We start from the raw sequence: 15,601 nt of genomic DNA, 5'->3' as shown, positions 1-15,601 counted from the left end.
CCAGGGGATCCAGCAGGGTCTGGAGTGTCCTGGGGAAGGGTCCTCAGGGACCCAGCAGGGTCTGGGGGTGCTTGGAGAGACCCTGCAGGGTCTAGGGTCCTTGGGGGGACCCAGGGCATCCTATGGGGTCTGGGGTGCCCTGGGAGGGGCGTTCCTGAGGGACCCTATGGGGTCTGGGGTCCCTGGGGGGCCCTAGGGGATGTGGGGGGACCCCGCGGGGCCTGGGGGCAGTACCGGGGATCTGCTCTCAGCACCCCGCTCCAGCGTCACCTCTCACAGGCCAGCGGGCAGAGAGCAGCCCTTCTGCCCCGCCTGAGCCCCATGGGAGCTGTCCCCAGCCCCACAGGACGCTGGCGGGACCCCCACCTCACGTCGGGGCTCGGGGCAGGGACCCAGCCTTAACGCAGCCCCCGCCCGGCTCGCTGGAGGGATCGGGGGGCCGCGGGCTGCCCCCAGCCCACCATCCCCGGACAGCGCTGTTGGCCGCGGACCCCGCGGGGACGGGGAGCCGAAGAGGACCAGCTCTGGCCACGTTTGCCTCCCGGGGGGCTCGGCCCCCGGCTGGATGACACTCGAAGCCCCTCCGCGCCGACGTTCCCGCTCCGCGGCAATAGTCCGACCGGGCACCGCGGTACCTCCGAGCGTAACCGCGCAGCAGATCGCGGCCGCGGCGCCGAGGGCTCCGGAGGCACGGCGAGGCGGAGGTAGGCTGAGGACTCGGCGTCCCCCTCCGCGCAGAAGGCCACGGCCCCATCGTCCCCCTGCCACCGGGACCAGCCTGCCCCACCGGCCCCGAAACGCCCTCGGGAGGGGGGCTGGCCCCCCGAGCCAGCCCGGCGGCGAGCATCACTTCGGCACCGCCGCGGCGGCTGTGCCGGCAAAGCCCTCGGCAAGCTTTCGCTGGACGCGCAGAGCCGCAGCGCGCGCAACGCCCGGCCGAAACGCGTTAATCGACCCTGCAACGAGCTGCGGAAACGGGGGGGCTCGGACACGTCCCGCTTCGCTGCACCAAGCCTTCGCGGTGGCTCGTCCTCAGCGCTGCATGGATTCCTCCCCCGTGCCGGAAGATCGTCACCCACCCCTCTCTCCTTCTTTTTTTAAACTTGGGGGCTGCGGGGGGGTGGATTTTACTGACTCACGGACGCGCGGAGGCTACCTTGACGGGAGAGACAGCAGGTCTGTTATGTAACCCTGGGGCTGCAGCGGGCTCGCGTGCCCACGCGCCGCTGCCCGTCCTCCGCGGCGATGCTGGCAGCGGGCACCGGCATCAGTAAACTTCGATTTATTTTACTTATTCTATGCCGTGTCTTTAGGTGTTGGCTGAAATACGATGGAGAGGGCGATTAAAACGGGGATTAGCAACTAAGCCTCGGTAATGACATGTAATTAATACCGGAGTGGATTTCTCCAATAACTCGCTTCCTTGCTCTGCTCGTGTCGGGGGCTTGGAAAGTGTGGTACAAACTTCCCTACGTCGAAAAAAACCTGTTTTGGGCATCCGGGCTGCTGGGGTCTTTGCTGGGCACCACATATATATATTTATATATATACATATAAGTGTGTCCTGGAAAACTTGTCCTGAGGGGTCAGCAGGGACACGAAAGGGCAGCAGAGCGAGGAGGGTCTGAGCTGTCAGCTTGGCTTCAGGGTGGCTTCCAGGCAGGGGACGGTGCTAGCTGGGAGTTTCTTTTTCCCTGTTAATCACTGCTTTTAGGCGATGATTTCCATTTTTAATGCCGCCCTGCTTTGAGCTCGCAGATGCTCTCGGGCGAGGGGGAGTTAAAGGCTGCTTTCGGGGCGGCGCATCCCTCATTCGGGTGCAGATCTTGTAGCGTAAAGCCGAAGGAAAAGCTCCCCCTCCTTGCAGTCACCTTTTCTCGCACTTTCCCTGCATCCCGCACGCTACATCCCTGCTCTCACCACGCCAGGGGAGGTATCGCCGCCTGTTCCCGGGGCTCCTTGCTCACGCCAGCCCCTTGCCCCCCGGCTTTTTACTAAACCACTTTACACCCCCGACTCTCCCGTGCGTGCACAGCCCTAATCCCGAGCAGGCGGCGGTCCCGGAGCCGGGTGGGGAGTATGATGTTAATAGCAGCTTACAGGTTTCAGCCAGGAGAAGGGACACATTATCTCTCCCCCAGGCTTTCAATTAATAGTATGAAATGCATAGCTCGGGCTTAAATCCTTCAGGTTTTTTTCCCCCTCTCTGGTGATTATTTGCAAATCAGCTTTTGACCTGATTATAGCAGAACCTACTTAAAGGAATTGCAGGGAAAGACCTTAAAAAAAAAATCCAATCCATTAAACCAGTGAAACCAAAATCATTCAAAAATCCTTCGATGCAGCGACTCCTCCCCACCCTTTGGTCTCGGTGCAATTACTGTCTCATCACCGTTTGTGTTTCCGCAGCAGCTTTTTGCTGGGAGACTGATGGTTAAATTCATTACGCGTCCCCGACGGAAGTCACACGCTCGTTCCCGGTTCTCTACCGAAGAGGAGGCCGGTGCCGTCAGCAAGGAGGCTGCGGGAACGAGGAGAGCCCAGGCGTCCTGGTGGCTCAGTCCCTGCGAATAAGCACAGGCCGAGCTCAAGCGATGGCTCTGCTCCGGGGAGCAGCCGCGCTCGGGGCGGGGGGATTTCGCAGGATGGGAAGTGGCAGGTTGGGGTCCGCCGCGGAGACCCGCCGTTCCCACCCGGGGCAGCGGGACATCCTCCCTGTTTTGCAGGCAGAATTGCCCGGAGAAGATGCGCTGAAAATACCTGCGATGACAGGAGGGAGGTGGGATGTGGTTGCAGCCACAGCCTGGTTTTCAGAGCAGCCAAACAGCAGCAGCATCCCTGGGCTGATGCTGGGGCTAGGAGCGATTAGCATCCCAGGAAAATAAGTTTTTCCCAGGGGCTGGACCCAGGTTTGCTCCCCGGAGGGACAGCGAGGACCCCCCCAGCGATGGCAGCTCAGGACATGTGCTGGTTCCCGAGGGCATCCCGGGGCTGCCTGGGCCACGGGTTTGGGAGGACGAACCCCCAGCAACACAAGGTCAAAAGGAAAACACAAGGCAGGAAAACACACGAGCAAGCTCCTGCGCTCGCTGCCTTCGGGAGCCTCCCCGGCCCTGGCCGAGGGCACACAGGGCTTTATATAACCTGTATTTGCGTTTCTTCCCCCTTGCCAACAGCCACTAATAATGTTACATAAATAGCGCTGACACTTGTTGGCTTTATGAGATTATTTGGTTACAGACTTTCTGGGAAAAAAAAAAATTACTGTGGCACATTAATACTTAAGCCAGGATTTTCTTTCTCCTTTTTGCTATTAATTTCTGCAGGGCTCGTGCTGCTGGGGCCGGCCGGTGTGAGGGGGTGCCGGGGAGCGCGGGCAGGGCAGGGACGTGACATGATGCATGCGGGGACCCAACGGGCAGGACGAGCAGCTCCCCAAAGCCGAGCGAGCGAGCCCGGGCGATGCTCCTGCTCCTGTACCTCCGGTGATGAGGCCTCGGCAGCCGCAGGGCCGCGTCTCGCTGCACCGGTGGCCCCGACGCGCTCGCTCCGGGACGGCGACGCAAGAGGGCAGTGCACGAGCCGCCTTTGCACGGCGCAGCGATGCTCAGCAGCCCTGCAGTGCAGGCGAGGGACCTGGGGAAGACGATTGCTGCCTGCCCTGTCGCCCCGGTGCAGCTGCGAGCCCAGCATCCCGCAGCATCCCGCAGCATCCCGCAGCATCCCGCAGCATCCCGCAGCATCCCGCAGCATCCCACCTCCCCGCTGGAGCAAACACCCCTGCAGGGAGCTGCGCTAGCACTTAAAGGACATTTCCCCACCCGCTGTTAACCCTTTCCTCCTGGGACACCACTGCCTCGTTTCTTTGCCCCCCCCTGCCCCGAGCTGGCTCCTTTAAGAGGCCATTACAGCCCCAATTAGCCGCAGTGGGTGGGAATTGCCTGATTGACCCCTCCAAGCACCTGAGCCCAGCCTGCATTTCCCCCCCCCAAAAGAACCCCCCTTTTTGGGGTAAGCTGGAGGCCGGGCACTGGGTTTTGGCCCTTTGCTTTCGGTCCCAGGGGGATCCCTGCAAGGGCTGCGCCCGGGAGCAGCCGGGATTTTTGGGGAAAGCCGGACCGTTCTGGTGGTAAACTGTTCGAAACTGCACCCCCAAAAAGCGCAGCCAAGCTGCGGGCACGTCCCGGAGGCCGGATCCAGCCAAAGGCTTCGGTGGGATTCGGGACCCCCAAGCACCTGGGTGAATGTGCCGAACGCAGCCCGTGCTCCCGCTCCCCCCGCAGCCTTCGTCCCCCCGGCAGCCGGGTGAGGGTCCCGCCTCCGGCCGCGCTCCCCGACCCCAGCGGCTCCCGGAGGAAGGACCTCCGTCCTCACCCTTTTGGACCCCTGCGTGTTCTTGGCTCCTTTTGAACCCGGGCATATGCTTCTCTTCCACCTCGTCCCGCAGCAATCAGCCCTGGCGCTGGACACCCCAAAACCCCCCGGAGCAGCAAGGAGATGGGGACGGGAGGAAGGGGGGGTCCCTCAGAGGGGTGACAGCGACTTCTGGGGACACGGCCACCCCGCGGGAAGGGGAGCTCCCGGCATTATCACACCAAAGGCGCCAAATTTGGGAGGGTCCCCCCCTCTTTTCCTGCATTCATCGCCCCCCTCGCCCGGCCATGCGAAAGCCGGGAGCCCCTCGCCCCCTTCCCGGTGCCCCCTCTCCCCGCCGGGGCCGGACCCCTCTCGCCCTGGGCCCTGGCTGCTCTCCAGGTCTCGGGAGCCCATTTCCGCCGCTCGCGGCCGCCCGGCTTATTCCCCCGGCCGCGTTACTGTGCTAAGCTCGACTTATTCCAGTACTCCCTTCCCCGCTAAGCTCTTTAAGTCACTGAGCCGGTTAAACCCCAGCAATCGGTTTGTTTTGCCCCGAAAGTTAATGTGCCTAATTCTCGGCCGTCCCGCTGCTAGCAGCCGGCCGGAGCGGGATGTCCGCCAGCACCGCGCGGCACGTCCCTGCCCGCTCCACTTCCACCGTAGCGGTATTTAAACAACGTTTAAATAGCTAAACCAGGTTTTTGAAGGCAACGCTGCAGGTGTGGGGTTGGGACCGCTGTTCTCGTGGCCCCCCCCCACCCCGGCGGCTGGCCCGCGGGCGGCTGCAGCGGCGCCAGGCCAAGCGGTGATTTTCCAGGGTTCGGATATCCCCGTCTCTCCTCCCCGACCGGCCTTGGCTCGAGCACCCCGAGCCGCTCGGCGAGAGCAGCCGCCCGCGACGGCTCTATTTTTGGCCCAGCTGCCCCGGTCCAACCCCGGGCTGCTCCTTCCCCGCGCACTGCCGAGGCGGCACCGGCCGTCCCGGTCCCCGCAGCCCCGCCGCTCCGGAAGGTGGGGATTTAAGGAAAAAAAGCCCCAAACTTTTCAAAACCTCTGTTATTTCAAGGGAGATTAAGTCAGACGGGGAAGCCCGCTTGGGAGAGGTGGGACACGGGTGTTTTCCAGGGCTCCCACGCCGCCGGCACGCAGTGCTGCTCCCAAGCGCCACGGGCGGATGGACGGATGGATGGACGGATGCAGGCGCCTTGCTGGGAGAGCCCAGCAGCCCCGACGGACAGAACGGAGAAGGAGAGGAGGAGCGCGGCCCCCCTGCTCTTCCGTGCCCAAAGACGCGGCGAAGCTGCCCAAAGCTGATGCTGGCGCCTATATCAGTCGCTGACGGGCAGGAAAGGAATCCGTGGGGGGAGCCAAGCGCTGGCTCCTCTCCTCTGCCTGTCACCGCTCCTCTTATGGCGAGGAGCACCGGGCGAGGGGGCCGTTGGCGGCCCCGGCGCGTGGAGACGGCCCGGGGAAGCCCCTGCGCGGCACCGGCGCGGGAGGAAGGTGCTGCCGCCCCGGGAGCTCCCGGCTGCCCCCTCCCCGCATGCAGAGCCCCGATCGAGGGACCGATCGCAAGCAGCCACACGGCGATGTAAAACCCAGCCGGAGCACGCACGGAGCACGTTTTGCCTGACAAAGGGGCTGGGATGCTTCCTCCGGAGAGGAGGAGGAGGAAGTGCTCGCACCCGGCTTCGGTGACCTGGCTGGGAGCGGTGGGGCCGTTAACCTGGCCTAACCTCGGGCCTTTCCGTGCTCCTAATACCGAATTAGTGCTGACCCTGGAGGCAGGCTGCACCTCTGCGTCGTGCCCTGCCGGAGGAGGGTGCAAGCAGGGGGCTCGGGGACGCGGGGTTTGCACCCGCAGCGGGTGCCACCAGGGCTCGGGGACGCGGGGTTTGCACCCGCGGCGGGTGCTGCCGGGGTTTGGGGCTCGCTGCTGCCGCCTCGCCCCGGGGCTCGGCCTCCGACGATGCCCTCGCGCCGGCGGGTTGGGGCCGGTACCGGTGAATCAGCCTCCTTCGCCCAGGCTCCCTCCCCTGGTCCAACCTCGCTTCCAAGAAAAACAGGGCGGACGGGGATCGCGCCATACCCAGCTCCCAGCCCAGGGCCGGGCATCCCGGGCGCCGCGCCAGCCCGGGCGGGAGCAGCGACAGCCCCTCGCCCTTTCCTGCACCTTCCCAAAGGCTTCCCTTGCTGCTCCGTGGGATCCTGCCCTCCCCCGGCTAAGACCCCCCCGGCTGTGCCCTCGTCCATCCTTACAGCACACGCACAAACTGCAAAATCCATTACGCTGGGAGAGAGGAACAGCAGGGATGCTTTTAAAGGCCTCTTCTCCCCACGGATTGAGAAAGATCCATCCTGGCAGGGAGGCTGCGAGCACCTGGCGCCCGAAGGGATCCCACTCCGACGCGGGGGCCTGGATCTAGGAAAAACAACGTGCGGCATCACCGGTCCTCGTAACCCCGTCAGTGGGGGCCTCCCGGGACCCCCAGGCAGCCCCGCTCTCCTCTGCTTTTGGAAACGCGCTTTTGGCTCGCCGTGCTCCGGGCTGGATGGGGGGGAAGAGCTTCCCACTCGGAGCAGGGCACGCTTGGATGGTTTTGGAGGAAAAATTTGGGGCAGCCCCCCCCCACCCGCCACCGCCAGCCACTGCTGGCCTTGCTCTCGCGGCGCTCCCCAGCCCTGGCCTCCGCGTTCCCGGCCGCCGGGAGCTGGAACGGCCCTCGGCGTCTGGGACACTGGCCTTTGTTTTGGAGAATAAAGTTAGAGCTGTTACTCAGCCTGTCGCTATTCCAGCAATTCCAGCCTCCACTTTCACTCGGCAGCGGGGAAACATTCCTGCCCGGGACTGCCGGCCCTGCCAAGAAAAATATGCATGGGGGGGGGGGACCTGCTTGGGGCCGGGGAACGCCGGCCGGGGGGGGGGCATCCGTGTCCCCGCGCTCCCTCGGCCCCGGCACCCCGAGAAACCCAGTCGCGGCCCTGCAAGGCTCCGGTCTCAGCCCGACGGGGTCTGCGCACGCGAAACGTGCGGTGGGGAACGCCGTCGCCGCCCCGGGACGGGGACCTGGGGACTGGCCGCGCTCGAAGGCAGCAGTCCCAGTCACTCCTCCTGCAAAACGCCCCGTGGAAAGAAAGTCAAAGCAAGGCGAGGGCTGCCGGGGAGGCCGGTGCTCCCCGTCGGGCGATGCCCAGGGAGGCTGCGGGTCTCCCTGGGCGCCTGGTGCGAGCAAAACAGATCTGCTCTTTTTGCCATCCTAAGCAGAAAGGAAAAACAACGCCGAGCTTTATCTCTAATCCCCAGGCCTGGGCTCGAGGCAGGTACAACCGCCCAGGCCATAAAACAAGCTTCTTCGCTGCCAAATGCTTTAAACACATGGTGAGTCACCGGCAGACTTTGCATGATGATGGAGCTCGCACGGGGAGCGAGGGGGGGGGACGCGTGTGGCGCCGGCCCCGCGCACGGAGGGAGAAGCGCTTCGCCGGCCGGCGACGGGCGATGCCTCTGCCCCCGAGCGCCCCGGCCCCGCTCCCAGGCTCGCGGGAATTGCACGCGAAATCTTCCCACGGCTCCCCAGACCCCCCGGAGCATTGCCGCCCCCGGACGGGGGGGCACGGGAAGGGTGCCGCTCGATGGGTGAGGGCAAGGTGCTGGAGCCCGGATGGAAAAGGAGCGTTTGGAGCCACCGCCGCGGCGGAGGGAGATGCCGGCGGGTCTCGATGGGTGCAGGCGAGGTTGTGTTGCCTGCAGCGGTTCCCCGGGGATGATGGGCCAGGATGACACCCCCGTGCCGGGAGGAGGAGGAGGAGGGAGCAGCCCCCGGCACCCAGGCCGGCTTTCAGAGATGCCCAGCGAGAGATCCATGCTTTGTGCCACCTAAGGGACTTTTGCGCGGTGGCCGTCGGTGGGGAGCCGGGGAGGACGAGGCGGCCGGGGCCGCTGCCAACGCGGTGCATCCCGCGGCAGAGCGCTATCGCGGAGGGCCGCCGCTTTCCATGGAAAGTTTTGCGGATGCCAGCGGGGCTCTGGCGACGGGAGCCGCGCCGGGGATCTGCGTTTATCTGGCTGCCCCGTTTCTGCTCTTTACCCGCCGATAGGCAAAGCAAACAGCCTCTCCCCCGCGGGACCCCGCGGCCCCGGCGCGCGGTCACGCTGCTCCCTGCTATCGCCCCGATGGAAAAACGCCGCCGCGCTGATAAACTCCTTTCGGAGGTGTTCAACAATAGCTCGAACAATAGCCGCTGCCTCTCCCAGCTCCCCGCGCGCTGCTCGCGGAGCGGCTGCCGGTCCGAGCCGGGCGGCTCGCCAAGGCCGCAGTGGTCCGGGGCAAGGTCTCGCCCGAGGCGGCCGGTCCCGCCGCGAAACCGCGGCCCGGCTTTGCCGGAGAAGGGGCCAGGGAGCGGCGGGAGGCTCCGGTCTCCCCCGTCTGCCCCTGCAGCCCCCGTGACGCTGCCAAGCGCGGCCGGCCGTCTGCGGCGGTTCCTCTTTCGATTCCCCCCGGCGCTGGCGGCAGGACAGACGGACGGAGAACTGAAACCAAAACTCGGGTTGAAAAGCCCAAGCGCAGCGGCAAGCCGAGGCTTGACGGGACAAGCGCCCTGGGCACGGCCGAAGGAAGGAAGGAAGCAAAGGAGGAAAAACTCCAGATGAAAGAAAAACGCCTCTCCGGGGCCCTGCGGGGGCAGTGAGAGCCGGATCCGCAGCCCCTTCCCCGGCCGCGCCGTCCCTCCCGGCCGAGGCCGAAGGCTCCTCCGGTGCCGCACGCGGGCTGTGCGTTAACCTCTTCCTCGGCGTGGGCAGCGAGCTGCACAGCCCGAAAGCCGCAGAAAGCCCCCATCGCTTTACCCGGCTGCCCTCCGGATCCCGGGAAGACGCGCGGAGCCGAAGCCCCGGGCGCCGCGGCCGGCACCTGGCACTCCAGAGTCAACACAGGAACAAAGCCGGGCGGCCAGGAACGGCCATTCCCGGCCCGAGGGACATTAAACAAACCCCAGCGGACCGTTGTGCCTTTGGCAGGCCCGCGGGTCGCCCGCGGTTTGATCTGCAGCCCGGCGCGGCGGACGGAAAAACTCACGCTTCGTCCCGCGGGCGCCGCGTCGGGTCCCTGCGGGTTCCTCTCGGGCCGGTGACTTCCCTTCCAGCGAGGGACGGGGCCGAGTGGCTCAGGCCCCCCGTGCCGCGGGCTCTGGTCACACCGTACAAGTCTGGACCACGGCCCTGCAAGCTAGTCAAAATCCCCCTTGCTGCAAAAATTTCGACCCAGGTAAACCTGCATTTTCAAGGCAAGCGTTGCCGAGAAACCTCCGCCAAGCTCTGCCAGAGCTGCAGATTCCTCGGGCAAGCGCCAGTTAGCCACCCGCCCCGGGGTGCTGGGAATAAAACACCGACCCCGGCAGCGCGGAGATCAGAGGGGCAGCGTGAGCGGCGATGGTTTTCCTTCGCCTCTCTGGGGCTGCACAGCCTCCTTTTTGGGGAGACTGAGCCAAGCGGAGCCATGGACGTGGGCAACGAAGGGCTCGGCTGGCCGTCCCTGTCCCCGGCATCCTGGCTGGGGCATCCTGCCTGACAAGGAAAGGAAAGGCGTTATTGTCCTCCTGCCACACTGGCCTATCAAACCAGGCAGTAATATCGCCATTTGATTAGTGATAAAGCCAATTAAAAACGTAGAAAGGTCACTTGGCTTTGCACCGCTGCAAGGTTGACCCGTTCCGAGGGCAGTCGAGAGCACAGTAATTGCACACTTGGTGGCTTATGCTCTTTAGAAACTTGTCGATTTAGCCTTATAATTGCATTATAAACTCAAGCTGTTTTACTGTTGCTATCTCCCCTCTCCTAGGCTCTTCTGATAACCCCAGGGGTATGTACATAAATAATGCTAAATTGCTGTAATCTCCCCTACTGCACACAGAGCCCATGCAGGGAGAAAGCAGCCAGGACACAAAGGTTGCTGTAATCTGGAAATACTTGAAGAACAGGGCACGGCGAGGTGAATTTATTACCTGCCACCCAGCTCTGCTCTGGCCGGGGCTGGCCGAACCGCACGGTGGCCAAGGAGAAGTTCAAACAGTCCCCGAGAAAGCAAATAACGCCGGGGGAGGCTGCCCGCGAAACCGCCGGCCCCGGTGGCTGGACCGCTCGGCCGCTGCTGCCCGCCCCGGCCGGCCCTGCCTCGCCGCGGGCTTCGGGGTTTCTCGGTGCTGGGCTGGTTTTTGCATCGTGCCCAGCCTGGACGTCACCATTGGGGAGCCCAAAGCCCTAGAGCAGCCCGGATTTTGGGGATGGAGTTGGGCCGGCGCCCTTTGGATGTTGGGGCGCCCCAGCCCCAGGGACCGCTGGAAAATCGGGGATGCAGCTGGGGCTGCCCCGACCCGCCCTCGGCATCAGCCTGGCGCCGGCGAAGGAACCGGCTCAGCCGCGCCGTGGCCAGCGAGCACGTCCGCCTGGGCCACTGCCCCCTCTAATAGCCGCATTGGCCCTCGGGCACAGCCCCCCGTCCAGCTTCGGGCTCGGAGGCTCGGGGAGGTGAGCGCTTGCGATCAGCCGCGCAGAGGAGCCTGCAGATGGTTATCACAAAGCGCCGCGCTCCTCGTTAACTCCTCATTGCAGCCCCAGTCCCGCGAGGGGCAATTAAAAGGCCTTCCCCAGGCGTGATGCATGGCGTGGGGCCTCCCGGAGCAGCTCGGCGGGGGGACGCGGCCCCTCCGCTCGCCCTCTCCTCCCACCAAGGGAAGGCAATGCGGACCCCGGGGGTCCCGGCGCAGCGACGGTACCTACCCCAGGGGGTTGTTGTGCTGCTCCACGTCCGTCCGGCGCGGCCGTGCCGCCCTCTCCCCAGCCAGGCGAAAGCTGCAAACGCCGGCACGTGGCAGCACAAGCGATGGCCCCGTCTGCCCATTTGGCTCCCCATCAACCGCCCCGTGCCAGCGCGAGGGGGACCAGCCGGGTGCCATCCCGTCCCTGCCGCCGGCCGGGGCCATCTCCGCAGGGAAGGACCGCGCTCTCTTGCAGGGAGGAGGTGCCACTGGCAGCTCCTGCAACGAGAAACCCTTGTGCAGACGATCAGCTTTGGCCCCAGGGCACCCGGGGGGAAAGGCAGGCAGCTGCTGGCCCCTGATAAAATAAAGGGAGAGGGGAAAAAAAAGAGGATGCCCCCCCGGCAGCCCAAGCCCAGCTCCGTCCGGGTCCCGCTGCGGGGAGGCACGAGCTGCCGACGGCTTCGCCAGCCGCAGGTGGGCACCGGGAAGCAGGGAGGAAAGCGAGGGAAGCCGCTGCCACGGAGGCTAATGAGAGGGTGGATTTCCTCAATTATGGGATAACGCGGGTAATCCCGGCTTTCGAAGGTTTATGCAAGCGGCGAGCGCCGGGGGCTGAGCCTGCATCCCTGCCACCCGTGCGGAGCTCGGCGCCTCTTCGGCAGCGCGAGCGGCAGCCGGCCCCGCTCCGCCTCCCCTCCACGGCCCCGCGCTGGACGCGTGCCGTCTCCTTGCAATAGCCTCTCTCCCTGGGGCTAAAAGCCTTGTTTTTCCCCCCAATGCTGGACCCAGCGAGCCGGCAGGAGCAGGCTGCGGAGGGGAGCAGCCGCAGGGGCTGCACGCGGCATGTCAGCACCCAGCGTGAGCAGACCGATGCCGACGGCAGCATGGGCGAGCGCGGTTTCAGCCCAAACTCTCAGCTCGGGGTGCCTTGGTCCTCGGGAAATCCTTTTCTTTTATTCTCCCCATGGAGCGAAGAAAGAGCTGCTTGCGGATACGAAACTGGGATTTTCCTCCGCCTGGAACCCAGCTGGAAAACAGAGCCCGTCACCCGGGTCCCTGCCCTGTCACCTGCGGGGCTGGACATTACGCTGCAGCCAGGCTGGATAAAACGAATCAGCAACCAACTAACGAGCGGCCAATTATTGCTATTAGGCCTGGCCTTCAGGAAGGTGTGCGCATGGGGGGAGCTGGAGGGCGCGCGGCCCCTCCCGGGGCTGGGCCGGCCGTGACGCACGGCTGCGGCGAGGATGAGGATGAGGACGTGCTTGCTCACACCGCCCGGCACCCGCCCCGCGTGAGCCGGAGTGTCCGGATCCGACCCCAAACTTCTGGCTGGGAGGCGGCATCGCTCGGGGAGGCGCAGCAGGGACCGGGGCGCCGGGGCTCCGAGGACAACGATGGGTCGGTGCCGTAGGGAAGCGCTGCATCCCTCCTGCTTTCCAACCGCTCACAATTAGGGGTTTTTAAGCTTCCCGGGATGGCAGCGCTGCTCAGGTGCTTGCGAGCTAAAACACACCCAGGCGGGGAATTGCCCTTTCCCGGAGCGGAGGCCGATTCCTCCGGAGCCCCATTGCAGCAGCGGGGAAACCCCTCTCCGGAGGGGGTGACTCCGGGCACGCTCGCGCTTAGCAAATTGTCACGTCCAGGCTGGTATTTTGGGACTGCCGCGGTGCTGCGCGGCAGGAGGGGCAAGGGAAGGAACTGGCTGAACTCGTTACGCGGGTGATATTTGGAAAGGGCTGGTAAGTGGCGCGTTAGCACCGTGTCCAGTCCTTCAGGAATGCATGCCGGCTTCATTAGGGGAGCAGTCGTTACGTGAGTCACTCCGCGGCCATGCGGATTTAGCTGGGATTTCGAGATGAAACGACCTGTAATTGCACATTAGTAGAGGGATGCTTAAAGTAATCAGATGTTCCAGCCCCGCCGCCCTGCCAGCTATGGGGGGGAAGGAGGAGGGCGTAATGCGTCCAGCCCCTCCTTGGATTACAAGGCGAAAATGTAGGCCACGCAAACACCACGGGGAATGCGCCGTCGCTGCTTTTCCTTTGAAGGCAGGGTGACACTGCTCTTGTCCAAATTGCGTTTTGATAGCGGCAAGATAAGCAGGGTAAATATGCTGTGGTGGCAGGACGGGGCGAGCATCGGCCGGGGCTCCGGCACGTGGGATGCTGCCGACAGCAGCTGGCCCCGCGCAGAACTAACCCATTTTCGGTCGGGAAGGCCCGCAAGCTCTGCGGAGATGTTCCCCTCCGTCACCGGAGAGAAATCTCCCTCTCTGGCCAGAAAGCAGAGCTGGGAGCAGCCTGCTTGTGCTTGGCACGGACGCTCGGGAAGAATGATGTGAGCTTTCGGGAGTAAAAATGCGTGTTCTCTCTTGCTGTGCCAGCGAGAGATAACGCGTGACGCATCGCCTACACCTCCCCTGGCACGGCTCCACCGCCAAAACCCCGGGCCTGTCCAGAAAGCCTCGGCTCCCGCGAGCGCGGGGACATGTGCTGGGCTGGCGGGTGACCTGCGGGGACACCCCTGGGGTCCCGGTCGCGACGTATCTCGCACCCCAGTTGTGCAACCGTTGCAGGACGCCGCGAGACTTTTGCTCTCCTGGGAAACATGGCTTTGCGATGGCTCTGCCTGTCGTCCCCGTAATAACTCTGGATGCCAGCGGCTGATTGCGATCAAATCTGTCTGAGACGTCAAGTTCCTGCAAGCTGGGGCAGGGGGACGCAGCCAGCGCCCGGAGGAGGGAGCAGCGGGCCGACCTCCACGGCACACGCACGGCTCTGAGCCGGCCACCACGGACCTCGCGCCACCCCACCAGCAGGTACCAGGAGAGAAGGAGCCGGGGGACGGAGCTGGATACCTGGAGCCCAGCAGCTTTAGCGGAGCCACACAGGGTTTTGCCGGGAGCCAGGCTGCGGATGCGCCGACCTCTTCTCGCAGCGACTCAAAGGGGAAAATCTACATTTCCAAGTCTAGGCTGGATGCGACGAGTCCGAGGAGGAGAGGGTGCTCGAGGCAGGCGATGAGCAGAGCTTCCCGTGATGCCTCCTTGTCACCGGCCTTGGGGTCTGCAAGAAACTGCATTTCTGGCTGAGCAGACAGCGCGCAGGCCACATGCAAAGAACAGGCAAAAGACTTTGAAATGACCCCCCTGCCCAAACCAGCGCTAACAGAAGCCGAAATCTTATCTGCATGTCTTTAAGCCTAAACCAGAGCCTCGAGCAGACGGCAGCTGCGGCCAGAAGATAAGATAGGGGAGTTCGATGAGACAGAGCGAGCCGCGCGCTGCACGTTTCTCCCCGCCGGCCTCTTCCCCCACCAACGACCGGCCCTCGCGTCGCGTCCCCAAGGCTCAGCTGCTCTCGGCAGCAAAGGCCCGAGGTGGTGCCATCCTCCAGCGGCTCAGCTCCGTCCCGAGCCGGCTGCCGCAGCTCCGCCGGGAGCAAGCCGCCCTCCCGGTATGTCCATATCAATGAAGCATTTGTCTCGTGCTTGGCACCAGGCGTCAGAGCACAAGGGTCCGTGCGCTGGATCGCCTAAACACAGCTATAAATGGAAAGAGGAGCCGCACAGACGGCCTGTTCTCTCGTTCGGCGTGATCTCAAAGAGCGCAGTTAACACCCGCGCTGCCCGAGCGGCTGCCGCGGAGGAGCGGGGCCGGGCAGGCACTCCAGCATACTACGAGAGAGGCTAATTAGAGATGAAGATACAGTTTGAATGCCACGCTGGATCTAATTACTGGCGTGCATGACGGTGGTGCCACCCTCCACGCTGAGTGGGAGACTAGGACAGCTGAGAGCGCTAAGGTTGGAGCTAGGTGCTTCTTGTCTTCTGGAGACTCGAGATACTGATTCCTCCCGTCTCACTGATTTGCAGCTCAGCCAGACCTTCTTCCAGACCAAAGGCTACTGCGGGCAGCTCTGCAGATGTAAACCCTATGTGACAAGCCCTGTAGCTGGATCTGGTTGAGACAGTTGGCCACTGTACACCTTAGGACACATCTTAGGGCATCAGTCACCCCTGAGATAAGCTGCAGGGCAGGCGCCATCCCGTACTACCAGGTTCACACACAGGCTTCGAGGCGGCCACTCCACTGCTGGCTCAGTAGGTCACTTGAGCTAGGCAACGCCAAGCATAACCCAGACCAGTCTACCATGGGCATAACACTAATGGTCTAAAAATAGGGAATTACTAGGACAGAGTAAAAAACCACTCATTACACCCATGAGGAGCTGGAGAGAAAGGAAAGGCACCCTTGAGAAAGCCCTTGCCTGAAGCTCGCTCTACTGAGAGCAGGGACTACCTGCAGCTCTTCAGCAACTTTCTCCCATTAAGCCCTCCCCCAGTTTTTTCCTGCAATCAACAGTTTAATGATGTTAAACATGGCCCCGATTCTGCTCTCTAACCACAGCTAAGCTCTATGCACCGCATAACGTGCACTTCTCCCCCAGCAGCACTGGAGCCAAGGCTCAGTGGAAGCACTTGAGCA

Source organism: Dromaius novaehollandiae, chromosome 23, assembly GCF_036370855.1.
Source record: "Dromaius novaehollandiae isolate bDroNov1 chromosome 23, bDroNov1.hap1, whole genome shotgun sequence".
In the NCBI taxonomy this organism is placed as follows: Eukaryota; Metazoa; Chordata; class Aves; order Casuariiformes; family Dromaiidae; genus Dromaius; species Dromaius novaehollandiae.
This window is presented reverse-complemented; position numbering follows the sequence as displayed.